The sequence below is a fragment of the Halichoerus grypus genome, chromosome 6, assembly GCF_964656455.1.
Source record: "Halichoerus grypus chromosome 6, mHalGry1.hap1.1, whole genome shotgun sequence".
Lineage (NCBI taxonomy): Eukaryota > Metazoa > Chordata > Mammalia > Carnivora > Phocidae > Halichoerus > Halichoerus grypus.
Genome location: NC_135717.1, coordinates 124875005 through 124888957, shown reverse-complemented (window position 1 = coordinate 124888957; position 13953 = coordinate 124875005). Strand labels below are relative to the sequence as shown.

Here is a 13953-nt window from a genome sequence, read left to right as displayed (position 1 = left end):
TTCTGTTGGTCTATGTCTGTTTTTATGCCAGTACCATACTTTTTTGATTACTATAACTTTGTAACATAGTTTAAAATCAGAAAGTGTGATGCCTCCAGCTTTATTCTCAGGATTGCTTTGACCATTAGGTGCCTTCTGTGTTACCACACAAATTTTAGAATTGTTTTTCCTATTTCTGTAAAAATACTACACTCAATTGCAAAAAAACAAAATCAGGTAACTTGATTAGAAATGGGCAAAGGACCAAAATAGACATTTTTCCAAAGATAATCAAATGGTCAGCAGATACATGAAAAGGTGCTCAACATCATTAATCATCAGAAAAATGCAAATCAAAACCACAGTATCACCTCTCACCTATTAGAATAGTTACAATCAAAAAGACAAGAGATGACAAGTGCTGGTAAGGATATGGAGAATAGGTTAACACTTGTACAGAGTTGGTGGGAATGTAATGGGTACAGCCACTCGGAAAACAGTATAGATGTTCCTCAAAAAATTAAAAATAGAATTGCCATATGGTATAGCAATCCCACTTCTCAACAGAAAATAAATCATTTCAAAGAGATATATGCCCTCCTATGTTTACTGTAGCATTTTTTACAATAGCCAAGTTACAATAGTCAAAACATGAAAACAACCTAAGTGTTTGCAGATGCACAAAGAATTTGTGATACACACACACACACACATATAATGGAATACTATTCAGCCATAAAAAGAAGGATATCCTGCCACTTGTGACAACTGGATGGACCTGGACAGACACTTGAGGGCATTATACTAAGTAAAATAAGCCAGAAAGAGAAAGAGATATACCTATATGATTTCACTTATATGTGTAATCTAAATAAATAGATCTCCTAGAAACAGAGCACAGATTGGTGGTTGCCAGAGGCAGGGGTGAGAGGCAAAGGTTGTCAAAGTGTACAAACGTCCAGTTATAAGATGAATAAATTCTGAGAATTTAATGAACAGCATGGTGACTGTGGTTAATAATCCTGTATTTTATACTCAAAAGCTGCTGAGAGTAGATCTTAAAAAATAAAAATAAAATTTAAAAAATTATTGTATTATGATTTTAATTCTAAATTTCCATATTTACTTTATGAATCAAAATATGTTGTTTCTAAAAATTATTCATAAACAAAATATTGTGTTCATCTAAGAAAAACTGTAATAAAGAAAGCCTTTTAAAGGAATTCATGCTTATAAATTTCTTTACCTTGTTCAAGCCATAAGGATAAACACAGACATGTCAACTTAAGTAGTAATTTCAAGATTCTTGTTAACTGTAAGACCTTAAACTAAATTAATTTTTAAATTACATTCATAGAAAATATAATCTGTGCTCATATGTAACCCATTATAATCTTCAACTAAAGAAGACATATAAATGTGTTTGGGTCATGTTACATACCTGTTCATTTTGAAGAAATGTAAAAAAAAAAATGTGTGTAAGGTATCAGAGTATATATGTAGAGCAATGCATATTTATTATCTAGGACAAGAAGAGAGATAAAAAGGAAATATTTTCTTTTAAAGGAAGACAGGTGTGGTTGCTTCAAAATGTAATAGTAAATAATGAAATATAGTTGAAGACGTACAGTAAGTGCAGAGGGTATGAATGAGGTGAATTTTGTGTGCTTGATTTATAGCAAGTGAAAATAATGAGAGATGGAAGCAATGAAATATACTTAAAATTTAACAAAACTGGCTAAATATAATAGGTATATTCACAAGGGGTGAAAAAGGATTGTGATTCCTTTACTGCAAATTGTTAAATGGATGATATGCAAATAAAAAAGGAGTAGGCAGAATTTGAGCTTTCTCTTTGTTAAATACTAGTTATTTTGTGCCCAAGTAACAGAGTTTCTTTTTATCATAAATATATGTTTAATTCTCTGTACTTTTTGACATATTTATAAATTATCTTTGATAACTACTGATTTTTGTAAAAGTTAAAAATGCCTAATATTATAGTCACTTATTGCTGAGCGCATATGTGCATGTGTGTGTTTGTGTGTGTTTTAAAATACTATGTGTACTGTTCCTTGCACAATGAATATTATAACTTATACTTGGATACCTGTGGCTTATGTTTGTAATTTTTTCCTATGATAATCTTTTTATTTTACCTTTCCCAAATTTAGGTCTCAAATTTAAGATAATAAAACTTGTCCTCTATACCTAAAATAGCTGTTTTCTAAATGACCATTGCTAACACGAAGCTATGCTACTTTATTAAAGGATGGTAAATTAGAATAATTAGGTTTATCTATCATGCTCTAAATTTTAATTAAAAATTAAGCTGAGGCTTTACACAAGCTGAGAAACACTTCTGGAGCTTCTAAATGCATGTCTAGGACTTTATTCTGGACACTGTCACAATGAGAAAACCAATGGACAATGGCCACCCAATGGAATGAGTGGTAGCAACCAAAGAAATTGCAGAAGCTGTCAGCAGCTCTGGGATACAGTATTTCAGTACTGGATGGAGGAAATCCAGTATTTTGTGCTGTTGATTTGGTCATCCTGGATATAATTGTAAATGAAGACCTTCAAGGAAATGTCACAGGAGAGGGAATTATCTTACTGATAACTTACTGAGTTACCAAGTAAACAGAAGGCTAAACACACTTTGACAGGAGATATCAGGGATGTTAGCCTTTTTATTAAAATTGACTTAGGGATGGTCAGAAGAGGACTCCAGCCACAGCCAAAACTCAACACATCATCTACAAGATGAAAGAAAAGTGGTTCTCAGTGCTGATAGACCTCACAGAAATGCTTAAAACCATGTTCATAACAAGAAACATACTTCACTGAAGAAGATACAAAGTTTATGGTAAACCAATCTGATGGAATTTTAACAGCTTTAGGAGAAGCCATGGGAGCCAAAAATGAAAGTGTGATCTCTGAGAATACTCCATGTAGAACAAATATACCTAACGAACCACATTCAGAATTGTTCAGTGATGGCACCACTGACTCTAAAGAAAATCCCAGCAGGAAGAGAAATGGATTGTGCACAGATAAACATTCACTGCTCAGTAAGAAGCTCAAGGCACAAAAGATTAGCATTTTAAAGCAAGATAAATGTCCAGGGACATAGCAAATGTGTGGATCTGTCTCTTCCATTAATATCTCTACTGTACCATCTAAAAGTAGAATTTTAATTGTTTAGATTTGTAAATAAAAAGCCAAATTTGTAATAAGAATAAACCAAGTGATGATCAAACCATGGTAAGATTATTAGTTCAACCTCTAGCCTGTTAATTTCTGACTTGAGATTTCTGAAAGTACTTAATTTATTCTACAAATTTAAGCCTCAAATTTAATATGAAGGTGCAGTTTTACTTCTCATGTTTTAATGTTTGAAATTAGAGAACAAAGTACAATAGGTACCTTAATTTGGGAGACTTGAGTGCCTTAAAATATGAATTCTGTAATGATTTAATGTATGTAAGTACAGTCATAGACTGTAATAAAAGATGATATAAACAAAAAATAAGTCTATTTGGTCCCTTAATTTAGGACAAACAGAACAAACCTGACCAGTCAAAAAGCACCTCAGTCTTATTTTTTTAATCACCTACTACTTATTAGTGGTTAGCAAAACTAGACATAGTGTCTACCTTTTAAGTCAAGTGTAGATAATACACACTATTCATATAATCAGGTAAGTATAAAATTGGCATTACGATAAATGCTTAAAAATGTAAATAGCAATAGTCTCAGAAGACTACATAATTAAAGATACTTGACTTAGATACTTGACTTATTTTGAGGAAGTGTGTTCAGGGAACTTTGAGAAAATAGCATTTGGACTGGTGTTTCCAGAGAACAGAGAGAAAGTGTTCCAGGTAAGAGAATAGCACTTAATAGAGGCTCTATGTTGAGAGGAAATGTGGCACTGAAAAGTAATTAATGGGGACAGGCCTTAAAAAGTAAGAGAGTGCTTGATACTAGAGATGTGAGTGAAGAGATATGTAGGGTTGAGATCACATTATGGACTTTATTCCTTTTCACCAAAACAGTAAGAGAAGATTCAAGGATTTTAAGTAGGGGTTTTAAATAGGGGTGTTCATAACAAGAAACATAGCAATAGTAAAACTGGATAACATAGGTTGTGCCTTACTGAATGCCAGGGATTGTCTTAAGGGTTTCCTAACTCATTTAAGAACCATTGAGAAGCTCAGATTAGTTCATCAAAACTCACAGAGGCTAAGTAATATTCTTGTTTGAGTCAAGATTTGTGTATGCAAGTCACTTGTGATGACCACTTTTTAAAAAGCAGCAGTATATTCCTAGTTCCTGGAGCTTCTCATTCTGTAAGTCTACAAATGAGGCCCAGGAATCTGAATTTTAATAAGCATGATCAATAATCCTGACAGACTGTCCATGGATCATAGTGGGACAAACAATGGGCACCTATTATATAATGCTTCTTATTCCACACACATACAAATGATCTGATCCCTTGGGAAAAGTCCCAGAGACTACATAGTCTGATCTTTCACTACTAAATTCCTATATCCTGCCTTCAAAGATTGGAATATGCAGAAGACAGCTGTTTATAGATCTTCAAAAAACCATGCACATCAAGCTAAAACAATGTCACTAAAATCTTAGCAAATATTATGCAAGAAGATCAAGATGGTAAACAAATTTCATAAACTGGTAACCTCACCAGTTACAAGATATTCCTATCAGAGGTACTGAACTTTCTGAAGTTTCCCTATGACAAAAAAATTCATCTAAGTGCTGAATTAAATTAGAAGAGTGGTTGCCTGACATGGGGTGGGGGTGGGGGTGGAGGTTGATAAAAAAGTGGCATGAGCAAACTTTTACAGGTGATGGTAATGTAAATCTTGGAAAGGTTTTAATTGCACCATATACACATTTGAATTCACTGAACTTATACTTAAGATCTATACATTTCACTGTATTTAAGTTATATGGTAATGAAACCAATCTATCAATCAATAAATAAATATAAATACCTGTGACATAATGACCTACTTCATGCCCCATCCTTACACCTCTCAACTCCAGTTGTCCTGGCATTTTCTATTCCTATGACCTTCTTGTGAAGAGGTCCTTAGGCACACAGCAATTCTAGAAACACTGTGCCTTTATCTATTCTACACAAACTTGTCCACATCAAAACACATCATTTCAACTTACATGTTTTGAGTGAGAACAGCTAACAAAACATTAAAATGTTGAGAGGTTGAAATAAATTTTCATGCATTTTTTTCTTTTTTAAAAATTTTTTAATTTAAATTCAACTTAATTAACATATACTGTATTAGTTTCAGAGGTAGAATTTAGTGATTCATCAGTTGCATAATGTGTTCATTACTTCAAGTACCCTCCTTAATGCCCATCACCCAGTTACCCCACCCCCTTCCAGTCTCCCCTGCAGCAACCTTCTGTTTGTTTCCTATAGTTTAGAGTCTTTATGGTTTGCCTCCCTCTTTGTTTTCATCTTATTTTATTTTTCCTTCCCTTCCCCTATGTTCATCTGTTTTGTTTATTAAATTCCACATGAGTGAAATCATATGGTATTTGTCTCTCTGACTTATTTTGCTTAGCATAATACCTTCTAGTTCCATCCATGTTATTGCAAATGGCAAGATTTCATTCTTTTTGATAGCTAAGTAATATTCCATTGTATATATAAACACTTATGGAAGAAATTGAGGAAGACAGAAAGAAATAGAAAACATTCCATGCTCATGCATTCTTCAATTGAGCTTGTATTTGTTTAATAACTTTGTGAGAAGCAGAAAAAGATAGAATTATACTTAAGCCGCAAAAGGGCTAAGCTAAGAATGACCAGTGCCAGTGTGAGTGAATAAGGTTGACAGTGGGCAGGAATTTTTGACCATTTCTGCTGTTTTTGGAGGTAGAGAATAAATAATATGCATATAAGTTAGCTTTTCCCCAGAAAAATTTCAAGTCACTTTTATTCTAGAATTCAACCTGAGGATCAACAAGTCTCTATACAGCACAAACTGAGTCACTGATGGAAAATGTACTCAATATAAAGAGAAACACAAATTATGATCAAACTATATCCAATTTAACTTTATTTTTTTATAGTAGACAAAATTAATGATTTATTTTATTTTTATTATGTAATTGTTTAAAGATCAACTCTTCATTCTCACCTTTGACTTTTAGAAGTTTTCACTTTTCCACTTATTAAGTGTAAAATAGGAACTGAGTATATATTTTTATTTAAAGGTCACATAAAATGCAAGATAATGTAAAAAACATAATAACTATAAAGTTATAGAATTGATGAAAACTTTAAGAAATTCAAATAATTCACAGTATTAAATCCTTTTTGTTTTGGAAGAAAAACAGTATTTTCATTTTCAAATGTCTGGACTACAACAAAACAGGGTAGGTAAACAACACAAAAAATACTCGAGCCTATTAATTTTATTCAAGTTTCCTTCCTTATAATCAGTGCTAACCACCTAAGTCCAGGACTTCAAAATAATGGCAATCAATAGTAATGTCCTTTGAAATTAAGTCTATATAGATTTATTAATATTTATTCTTAAAAAATAAAAATCCATTTTCGTGAAAAATAATTTAAGTCTCAAAAAACAAAAAGGAGTATGACTGGGATCCAGATATACAAAGGAACAAGCATGGCATAACAGGATTTTGAAGTTTGTTTATGGATGAAATAACCTATAAGTTGATTATCAGATGCCAAGACAAAGAGCTTGAAAATGTAAGAGCAAAATCCCTGCATGTTTGATATAAATGATATTGTGATAGCACATTTCAAATGACGAGCAAATATGATATCTATTACAGAAGAGAAACACATCAACGGATGAATGAAAAGGAGCATAAATAAACCAGAATATAGCTCTATTAAAAAAAAAAATAAACTGATACAGGGAAACTATAATGGTAGACTGGTGAGAACAACTTTACAAAAATTAAATTTGAAGTAACAATTTCTCTAATATGGACTATAAATGACATGAAGAGAATAAGTTGTATACATGCATAATAAAAAGAAAAGCAAAAAGAAAATAATATATAAAAAAACCTTGAATATATGCATCATAGTCACAAAAAAATTTTTTTTAAATCAGAAAGGATGAATAAAGAAGGATCACTGAAATAGTGTCCTCCTTAGATTTACAAAGAACCTCCAATGATACTTTGTCAAATTTCCTATCTAAAACTGCTAAAAAAAAAAGTGACCTGTGGTATTACATTAATTTTTCTTTCAATATGCCTTGAGTATTTCAGATACAGTTTGCCTGAATCTTATACTTCATAGAAACATTCTTACTTCACATGACCAAAGTGGTCACAAGGCTCATGAGGCTGCTTCTCTAGAGAAGCAGGATGGAACCCCACCTAAAATCTGGTTAGGATGTCCAGATTATTGATGCACCCTTTTGCTAACAGAGTATGAAAAGTTGTGTTTTGTTTTTTTTTAACTCACATAAAAAATGTTTCTGGGAAGAGAAAGACAGACTTAATAAGTTGTTCTCAAAAATTATTTAAGAAAGCAGAGAAAGAGGATTGGTTTACTGTTTTTATAGTGAGTAGGGAGTGGGGCCAGAGTGAGGGTTCCTGTACAGGTTCTGAACTTTGAACTTCATGCCAGGGCTACAGGGAGTAGCACTGGGATTTTCTTATCAGCTTGATTAGATGTGGGACAGAAAGGGAACAGGGAGGGGTAGGGCTTCAAAGCTGCCAGTAGTCAAACATCAAAAATGGAGTCAGACAATTAAAGTAAAAATAAGAGCAATCTTTTATGAATAATTTATGATTTCTCAGGTCCTATGATAATATCTTCATCTCCCTATTCTCATTTGAGTATCCCTAAAACCCAATTTTTTCAGATTGATTGATTGATTAAGAGAGCGGGGAGCAGAGGGTGGGCAGGGAGGGAGGGAGAGGGAGAGAATCTCTCCCTGCAAGATGGCAGAGGAGTAGGAGACCTAAATTTCATCTGGTCCCAGGAATTCAGCTAGATAGGGATCAAACCATTCTGAACGCCTACAAACCCAACAAGAGATTGAAGGAAAGAGCAGCAACTCTCTGAATGGAAAAGTGACCACTTACTGGAAGGTAGGACCTGAGGAGAAGTGAATCTGAGGCGATATTCGGGAGGATAGACGGTGGGGGAGGGGGCCTCCGTCGGCCACTACTGGCAAGTGACAGAGCAGTGGAGCACAAACTCGGAACTTTTAGAAGTCGGCTCTGCTGAGGGATGTCACTCCAGTGGCTAAGTGGGGGGTGGAACCCTCGCTGGGACAGTGTGGTCTCAGGACCCTCGGAGTCACAGAAAGACCGGGGATGCCTGAGTGCGGCAGAACTCCCAGGTATTGGAGCAGGGAGGCCAGCTGCAAAGAGGAGCCAGGGAGTGGGCTCTCAGCTCGGGGTTGCCATAAACCATGATCCACTGTACAGTCGGGCCACTACTCCTCCAGCAGGGACCCAACAAGTGGCAGATCTGGAGAGACTCCCCTTCCTCCCCTGGGAGGAGCAGTGCGGGAGCGAACCGCAGGGATCTGCTGGGTTTGGAGACTCCAAACAGTGTCATGTGCCAGAGACAGAAACGCATGGTCACAGGCCGGGTGAGCACGGAGTGCAGGCAGAGACTGGGGAGATGGGAGTGATGGACTGTTTTTTTCTGGGGGCACACTGAGGAGTGGGGCCCCGAACTCTCGGGTCCTCCGGGAGGAGACTGGGGGGCCACCATTTTCACTCTCATCCTCCAAAGCTGTACAGAAAGCTTTCAAGGAACAAAAGCTACCGAGAGCAAACCCGAGCAGATTACCCAGCCCGGACCCTGGCAAAGGCAGTGCAATTCCGCCTCTGGCAAAGACATTTGAAAACCACTGCAACAGGCCCCTCCCCGAGAAGATCAGCAAGAACAGCCGGCCAAGACCAAGTTTACCAATCAATGAGAATGGCAGAACTCCAGCACAAGGGGAATACACCACATAGAATTCATGGCTTTTTTCCCCATGATTCTTTAGTCTTTCAGAGTTAATTTTTTTTCTTTTTCTTTTTCTATTTTTTTTTAATTTTTCTTTTTCCCTTCTTCAACCAACATGTTATCAATCCTTTTTTTTTTAAATCTTTATTTTTCATTTTTAGAGTCATATTCTATCCCTTCATCGTAGTTAACCTTATTTTTGGTGTGTGTGTGTGTGTGTGTGTGTATATATATATATAAAGTTGTTCTCTTTTTAAAATTTTGGGATAGTTTCTTCTAACAGACCAAAATATACCCTAAATCTCTAGTGTATGCTTTTGTTCTAGTCTCCAGCCTGATCACATTCTCTCCCTTTTTTTTTTAAATTTCTCTTTTCTTTTTTCAACCAATGTCTTATCTTACCAATTCCATCTATAAAATCTTTTATAATTTTCATCTTTACAGTCATATTGCACCCCTTCATCATATTTACCCTTATTTTTGTACATATATGTTTTTCTTCCTTTAAAATTTTGGGAGGCACTTTCTTCTAACAGACCAAAATATGCCCCAAATCTAGTGTGTGGCACTGATCTATGCACCAGCCTGATCATATTTGATCATATTCTTTTTTTTTCTTTTTCTTTTTTCTTTCTTTCCCTTTCTTTCCCCCCAGTTTTGGGTCTCTTCTGATTTGTTTAGTGTATATTTTTCTGGGGTCATTGTTACCCTGTTAGCATTTTGTTCTCTCATTCATCTATTTTCCTTTGGACAAAATGACAAGACAGAAAAACTCACCTCAAAAAAAAAAGAACAAGAGGCAGTACTGACTGCCAAGGACCTAATCAATACGGACATTAGTAAGATGTCAGAACAAGAGTTCAGAATGACAATTATAAAGATACTAGCTGGGCTTGAAAAAAGCATGGAAGATGCTTTTGGGACAAATAAAAGAACTAAAATCTAACCAAGTCAAGATCAAAAAGGCTATTAATGAGGTACAATCAAAAATGGAGGCTCTAACTGCTAGGATAAATGAGGCAGAAGAATGAATTAGTGATATGGAAGACCAAATGATGGAGAATAAAAGAAGCTGAGAGAAAGAGAGATAAACAACTACTGGATCAGGAGGGCAGAATTCGAGAAATAAGTGATACCATAAAATGAAACAATATTAGAATAATTGGGATCCCAGAAGAAGAAGAAAGAGAGAGAGGGGCAGAAGGTATACTGGAGCAAATTACAGCAGAGAACTTCCCTAATTTGGGGAAGGAAAGAGGTATCAAAATCCAGGAGACACAGAGAACCCCCCCGCAAAATCAATAAAAATAGGTCAACACCCTGACATCTAATAGTAAAACTTACAAGTCTCAGAGACAAAGAGAAAATCCTGAAAGCAGCTGGGGAGAAGAGATATGTAACCTACAATGGTAGAAACATTAGATTGGCAACAGACCTATCCACAGAGACCTGGCAGGCCAGAAAGGACTGGCAGGATATATTCAGAGCACTAAATGAGAAAAATATGCAGCCAAGAATACTATGTCCAGCTAGGCTGTCACTGAAAATAGAAGGAGAGATAAAAAGCTTCCAGGACAAACAAAAACTAAAGGAATTTGCAAACACAAAACCAGCCCTACAAGAAATATTGAAAGGGGTCCTCTAAGCAAAGACAGAGCCTAAAAGTAACATAGTCCAGAAAGGTACAGAGACAATATACAGTAACAGTCACCTTATAGGCAATACAATGGCACTAAATTCATATCTTTCAATACTTACCCTGAATGTAAATGAGCTAAATGCCCCAATCAAAAGACACAGGGTATCAGATTGGACAAAAAAACAAGACCCGTTGATATGCTGTCTGCAAGAGGCTCATTTTAGATGCAAAGACACCTCCAGATTTAAAGTGAGGGGGTGGAAAACCATTTACCATGCTAATGGACATCAAAAGAAAGCTGGGGTGGCAATCCTTATATCAGACAAATCAGATTTTAAACCAAAGACTATAATAAGAGATGAGGAAGGACACTACATCATACTTAAATGGTCTATCCAACAAGAAGATCTAACAGTTGTAAATATCTATGCCCCTCACATGGGAGCAGCCATTATATAAGCCAATTAATAACAAAATCAAAGAAACACATCGACAACAATACAATAACAGTAGGGGACTTTAACACCCCCCTCACTGAAATGGAAGACCATCTAAGCAAAAGATCAACATGGAAATAAAGACTTTAAATGACACACTGGACCAAATGGACTTCACAGATATATTCAGAACATTCCATCCCAAAGCAACAGAATACACACTCTTCTCTAGTGCCCATGGAACATTCTCCAGAATAGATCACATCCTAGGTCACACATCAGGTCTCAACTGGTACCAAAGATTAGGATCATTCCCTGCATATTTTTGGACCATAATGCTTTGAAACTAGAACTCAATCACAAGAGGAAAATCGGAAAGAACTCAAATACATGGAGGCTAAAGAGCATCCTACTAAAGAATGAATGGGTCAACCAGGAAATTAAAGAAGAGTTAAAAAAATTCATGGAAACAAATGAAAACGAAAACACAACTGTTCAAAATCTTCGGGATGCAGCAAAGGCAGTCCTAAGAGGAAAGTATATAGCAATACAAGCCTTTCTCAAAAAACAAGAAAGGTCTCAAATACACAACCTAACCATACACCCAAAGGAGCTGGAGAAAGAACAGCAAATAAAGCCTAAACCCAGCAGGAGAAGAGAAATAATAAAGATCAGAGCAGGAATTAATGAAATAGAAAGCAAAAGAACAGTAGAACAGATCCACGAAACTAGGAGCTGGTTCTTTGAAAGAATTAATAAGATTGATAAACCCCTGGCCAGAATTATCAAAAAGAAAAGAGAAAGGACGCAAATAAATAAAATCATGAATGAAAGAGGAGAGATCACAACCAACATCAAAGAAATACAAACAATCATAAGAACATATTATGAACTATATGCCAGCAAACTGGATAATCTGGAAGAAATGGATGCATTCCTAGAGATGCATAAACTACCAAAACTGAATCAGGAATAAATAGAAAACCTGAACAGACCCATAACCAGTAAGGAAACTGAAACAGTAATCAAAAATCTCCCAACAAACAAGAGCCCAGGGCCAGATGGCTTCCCAGGGGAATTCTACCAAACATTTAAAGAAGAATTAATGCCTATTCCTCTGAGAGTGTTCCAAAAAATAGAAATGGAAGGAAAACTTCCAAACTCATTTTACGAGGCCAGCATTACCTTGATCCCCAAACCAGACAAAGACCCCATCAAAAAGGAGAATTACAGACCAATATCCCTGATGAACATGGATGCAAAAATTCTCACCAAAATACTAGCCAATAGATTCCAACAGTACATTAAAAGGATTACACACCATGGCCAAGTGGGATTTATTCCTGGGCTGCAAGGTTGGTACAACATCTGCAAATCAATCAATTGATACAATACATTAATAAAGAACAAGAACCATATGATCCTCTCAATAGATGCAGAAAAAGCATTTGACAAAGTATAGCATCCTTTCTTGATTAAAACTCTTCAGAGTGTAGGGACAGAGGGTACATACCTCAATATCATAAAAGCCATCTATGAAAAACCCACAGCGAATATCTTCTCAATGGGGAAAAGCTGAGAGCTTTCCCCCTAAGGTCAGGAACATGGCAGGGAGGTCCACTATCACCACTGCTGTTCAGCATAGTACTAGAAGCCCTAGCCATAGCAATCAGACAACAAAAAGAAATAAAAGGCATCCGATGGGCGCCTGGGTGGCTCAGTTGGTTAAGAAATAAAAGGCATCCGAAATGGCAAAGAAGAAGTCAAACTCTCACTGTTCGCAGATGATATGATACTTTATGTGGAAAATCCAAAAGACTCCACCCCAAAACTGCTAGAACTCATACAGGAATTCAGTAAAGTGGCAGAATATAAAATCAATGCACAGAAATCAGTTGCATTTCTATACACCAACAAGACAGAAGAAAGTGAAATTAAGGAGTCGATCCCATTTACAATTGCACCCAAAACCATAAGCTACCTAGGAATAAATCTAACCAAAGAGGCAAAGGATCTGCACTCAGAAAACTACATAATACTCATGAAAGAAATTGAGGAAGACATAAAGAAATGGAAAAACGTCCCATGCTCATGGATTGGAAGAACAAATATTGTGAAGATGTCAATGCTACCTAGAGCAATCTATGCATTTAATGCAATCCCTATCAAAATACCATCAACTTTTGTCAAAGAAATGGAACAAATAATTCTAAAATTTCTATGGAACCAGAAAAGACCCTGAACAGCCAGAGGAATGTTGAAAAAGAAAAGCAAAGCTGGTGGCATCACAATTCCAGACTTCCAGCTCTATTACAAAGCTGTCGTCATCAAGACAGTATGGTACTGGCACAAAAACAGACACATAGATCAATGGAACAGAATAGAGAACCCAGAAATGGACCCACAACTCTATGGTCAACTAATCTTCGACAAAGCAGGAAAGAATGTCCAATAGAAAAAAGACAGTCTTTTCAACAAATGGTGTTGGGAAAATTGGACAGCCACATGCAGAAGAATGAAACTGGACCACTTCCTTAAACCACACACAAAAATAGTCTAAAAATGGTTGAAAGACCTAAATGTGAGACAAGAGTCCATCAAAATCCTAAAGGAGAACATAGGCAGCAACCTCTTCTACCTCAGCCACAGCAACTTCTTCCTAGAATCATCGCCAAAGGCAAGGGAAGCAAGGGCAAAAATGAACTACTGGGACTTCATCAAAATAAAAAGCTTTTGCACAGCAAAAGAAACAGTCAACAAAACCAAAATACAACTGACAGAATGGGAGAAGATATTTGCAAATGACATGTCAGATAAAGGGCTAGTATCCAAAATCTATAAAGAACTTATCAAACTCAACACCCAAAAAACAAATAATCCAA

At 35.9% G+C, this 13953-nt stretch overlaps 1 pseudogene; it reads left to right on the top strand.

Annotated features, from left to right (window-relative positions):
• Positions 1 to 390: 390 nt before the first annotated feature.
• On the top strand, positions 391 to 3115 carry LOC118523973 (ethanolamine-phosphate phospho-lyase pseudogene; annotated as a pseudogene).
• Positions 3116 to 13953: the final 10838 nt, after the last annotated feature.